Consider the following 4,612-nt stretch of genomic DNA (forward strand, 5'->3'; position numbering starts at 1 on the left):
GCTGGTAAAAATAAGCTTAGGGGGTTTTTCATGCAGGTCCCCACCTCTGTACCCTAGAGTTCAGAGTGGGCTTGACATGTGTGCTTGCCTGCAGTCAGCCAGTTAGTGAGAGGTGTGTGAATATTGGCTGTGTTTTAAAGCACTGAATCAATGTTCTCTGTGTTGCAAACAATACTTCTGTAAAATGTTGCATTTAAACTTCATAGGGATGACCTTGGGAGGCCAGCCTTCCTTATCAGTGGCAGAATGGCTGCACAGAATAAGAAAGCGGCCACGAAGAACTAAGGAGGACTTTCTCCGTGTGGCTATGATGCACTCTGCCACTGAGAAACAGGAACTGAAGGAGTGGTGGGACAGCGAGAAGAGAAACTGAAAGGAGAATGCGGCACACCAGAAAGAAGCCACAGAGCAGCTCTTAAACGTTATGGACACGCTCCAGGTGATACTAGCTCTTCAAAATGAGCAGCTCCGTGCCCACCCTCCCCTGCAACCACTGTCACAAAACTCTTTCCCATGCGCCTCACCCCCCTACACACACACTGCCAACACACTGTTATCAACCTCCTGGCACCATTCTCTACCCGCAGCATTCCACTCCTCCCTCCTCACCGTCCAGCAGTGTGGACTCCCACTACCCACTGCACTCAACACCCATCCCTCTGCAGTTTGGCCTTGCTGAAGTACAGCACCCACTGCATTGTACTCCAAAGAAGAAGGTTGGGTATGATCCCTGGATATACACAAATCTGTAGCCGTCCCAGGATCCCTCCTACTGTAGAGACCTGCCTTTCCCCTGCTGATTTATTTTTGTCTTTTGACTATCTCCTCCAGTTGTTGTCTTTTAATAAAAGAATTGTGTTGGTTTGAAAGCAATCTTTAGTCTATTAAGTGAAAGCAAAAAGAGCACTGCAAAGCAACATGCAATTATGTTAAACCTCCTTACTGCATCATGGGCACCAGTCACCTCCTAGCACTACAAGCACTGCAATCCCAAACTTAGCGGCAAATAGTGACTTTCAGCTTCAAATTGCTCCCTCAAGGCATCCCTGATCCTTATGGCCCCGTGCTGTGCTCATCTAATAGCCCTGGTCTCTGGCTGTTCAAACTCAGCCTCCAGGCACTGAGCCTCTGCGGTCCAGCCCTGAGTGAAGCTTTCATGCTTCCCTTCACAAATATTATGGAGCATACGGCACGCGGCTATAAGCATAGGAATACTGTCATTGGCCATGTCCAGCTTCCCATATAGGCATCGCCAGCGGGCTTTTAAATGGCCAAGTGCACACTCAACAATCATTCTGCACTTGCTCAGCCTGTTGTTGAACTGCTCCTTGCTGGTGTCAAGTTGCCCCCTGTATGGCTTCATAAGCCATGGCATTGAGGTGTAGGCAGGGTCTCCCATGATCACAATGGGCATTTTGACTTCCCCTATGGTGATCTTCTGGTCCAGGCAGAAAGTCCCTGCTTGCAGCTTCTTGAACAGGCCCGTGTTCTGAAAGATGAGTGTGTCATGCACCTTTCTGGACCAGCCTGTGTTAATGTTCTTGAAACACCCACGGTGTTCCACAAGCGCGTGGAGAACCACTGAGAAATACCCCTTCCAATTAATGTACTCGGTGGCTAGGTGGCCTGGTGCCAGAATTGGAATATGCATGCCATCTATCGCCCCTTTGCGGTTAGGGAAGCCCATTTTTGCAAAGCCATTGTGCCAAGCTCTGCCCTTGCCTCCGTGGGTCCCGCGTTTCCTGGTGGATTTCGCTAGCCTCAGAGGTTCACTGTGACCCTCCACGTAACCCTTCTTTCTCTAGAGACAAGGGTCACAGTCTACTGAGCCGTTTTCATCATAAGCCAGCAAGGGAGGTGAGGAGAAGTTATCCTTCCTTGCACAGTCTCTGTTGTCTCCCAGTCTCAGTGATTAATCAGGGGGCAAAGGTGGCGGGGGGGGAGCCCAGGCCCACCCTCTACTCCGGGCTCCAGCCCAGGGACCCTAATAGTATCAGCTATGGTAGCTGACCTTTTAGAAACATGACGTGTACAATTCCCTGGGCTACTTCCCCCACAGCAGCCCTCACTTCCTCAAGCTCCACTTCACCCTTACCTCAGGGCCTCCTTCCTTGTGCCTGATATGGTGTGTACTACTCAGCCTCTCCAATAGTGCAACTTCCTCCCACAGCTCCTGACATGCACACCCACCTGACTAACTGGGAGGCTTTTAACTAGTTTCAGCCAGCCCCTGATTGGCTTCAGGTGTACCAATCAACCTAGCCTTCTCCCTGCCTTCTGGAAAGTTCTTAATTGGCCCCAGGTGTCTTAATTGACCTGGAGCAGCTTCCATTTCACTTAACCTGGTACCAGGGATTTGTTTAGCCTGGAGCTAATATATATCTCCCACTACTTTTCTATAGCCATCTGGCCTTGCCCCGTCACATATCCCCCCCCCACTCAACACCATAGAGTTGGGCAACTTGGGACACCAGGCAGTATGCTCATGACAGACCATCAGCGTTGCCATGGTGGCATCCAGCCCTGTGCCGTAAGTGGAACTGGAATGGTTGGAGGGATAAGAACCACCTGGTGACCCTTGCATTCTTTTCCTTATTCCGCTGCATCCACTGGAGGGGTGCATGGTCCGTCACAAGAGTAAATCGCTGGCCTAAGAGCTAATAACGCAGTGTCTCCATAGCCCATTTGACAGCAAGGCATTCTCTCTCAACTGCTGCGTATTTCTGTTCTCTTGGGAGAAGCTTTCTGCTTAGGTAGAGGATCGGGTGTTCCTCTTCTCCCACCATTTGCAACAGAACTGCTCCCAACCCCACCTCAGAAGCGTCTGTTTGTAAAATAAATTCCCTGTTAAAGTCTGGGGCTATGAGTACGGGGTCATTACAGAGGGCTGTCCGAAGGTCTGTAAATGCCCCCTCTGCTGCGTCGGTCCACTTTACCATGTCTGGACCTCGGGCCTTCACCAGGTCCGTTAGGGGACTTGCCCTAGTGGCAAAGTGGGGAATGAACCGTCGGTAGTAGCCTACCACACCTAGGAACGCGCAGACCTGCTTCTTTCGGGTCGGCCAGGGCCAGTTTTGAATTGCCTCTAGCTTATTCATTTGGGGCTTCACTATGCTCCTTCCCACAATATATCCCAGGTACCTAGCCTCTGTTAGCCCTATGGCGCATTGAGCAGGATTAGCAGTGAGGCCTGCCCACCCTAAGGTGCGCAGTACTGCCTCAACTTTCTCCAAGTGCGTTCCCCAGTCTGGCGCATAGATGATGACATCATCTAGGTATGAAGCTGCATAACTAGTATGGGGGTGCAGCAGCTTATCCATGAGGCGCTGGAATGTGGCTGGGGCCCCATGTAGCCCAAAAGGGAGGACGGTGTACTGGAATAGCCCATCTGGGGTGGAGAATGCTGTCTTTTCTTTAGCTTCTTGTTGCAGGATCGCACCCAGAGTCTGAAGCATTTTTCCTCCTTCGTCCATCCTTTCCTTCCATACTCTCTCTCTTCTTTTTCCCTTTCGAAGATTTAGCTGCCTTTAGGCCCCCTCCCTCTTTTGGTGGAGCAGAGTTGTCCATCACTACGTGAACCAGTCGGGGATCCACTGACTTTATCTCACCAGTCTCAGTCACGGACACTTCCATAAGACGAGTGATGGGGTCTTGACAGGTCACAACACCACAGAGCCAGCTACTTTCATCCTCTGGTTAGTACACCTTAACCCTTTGGTCTTGGACACTGTAGGGACCTCTGCTAAATATTTCCTGAAGTTTCTGGTCACTAATTAATGCATTGACCGAGTCTCTCAGTGCAAATTGCTCCTGCAGAACTTGGTTCTGGCTCTCTGTTCCCATCTGAAACAGACATAATCCACTGGCATCGGACAGAAATCTCAGGTCTCGGTCCAGAAGAAATTCCACAGGAACCACAGAGCCTAAACCCAGCTTATCTACTAAAGGAGTGAAGGTCAGTGCAGGCCACTGTGCAAGTGAGACCTGAGTTCCCTGAAGTAGAACTGGATCACTTCGAGAAGCCCATACCAGTGACCCTTCCAGCAGCAACACTATGACCTCTTCAGCATGAACTTTCACCCAGGCATGTTGATTCCAGTTGCAGCCATCAAACTCCACAAAGATCGCCAGGTCCTGGGGCACCACTCCGCTCATGGCCCACATGGTGCTGCTCCACCAAGCCCGAGAGGGCAGGGCAGGCCCTGGCTCCAGCCCCACCACTTCACCTCACCCAGACTGGATGCCAGGAGCAGCAGAAGCTGCTTCCCCACTGGGGAAGCCGCCGTATCCGCCATCCCCGCCGGGTAGGAGCCTCCGGAGCCGCCCCAACGGTCGCCACCGCCCCGACACACCAAGCGAGTGGCCGCCCCGCGCTGGGCCTCTGAGTCCGAACACCGCCCGCCCCGATCATGCTAGGATCTCTGCCTTCAGATGGGTATAGTCAGTGGCATCTGTGGCAGGCAAGTCAAAGTAGGCCTTCTGGGCCTTTCACACAAAAAAGGGGCAAGAATGCTGGCCCACTGCTTCTGGGGCCACGCCTCACGCTGAGCAGTCCTTTCGAATGAGAGGAGAGATGCCTCTATGTCATCGCCTGACCTCATCTTTGGCAGAC

The 4,612-nt window shown here is 52.0% G+C and overlaps 1 pseudogene; it reads right to left on the minus strand.

Moving 5' to 3' along the window:
• Positions 1–3,414: 3,414 nt before the first annotated feature.
• Positions 3,415–4,175, minus strand: LOC141998851 (lysine-specific demethylase 3B pseudogene; annotated as a pseudogene).
• Positions 4,176–4,612: the final 437 nt, after the last annotated feature.

The sequence above is a fragment of the Natator depressus genome, chromosome 14, assembly GCF_965152275.1.
Source record: "Natator depressus isolate rNatDep1 chromosome 14, rNatDep2.hap1, whole genome shotgun sequence".
Lineage (NCBI taxonomy): Eukaryota > Metazoa > Chordata > Testudines > Cheloniidae > Natator > Natator depressus.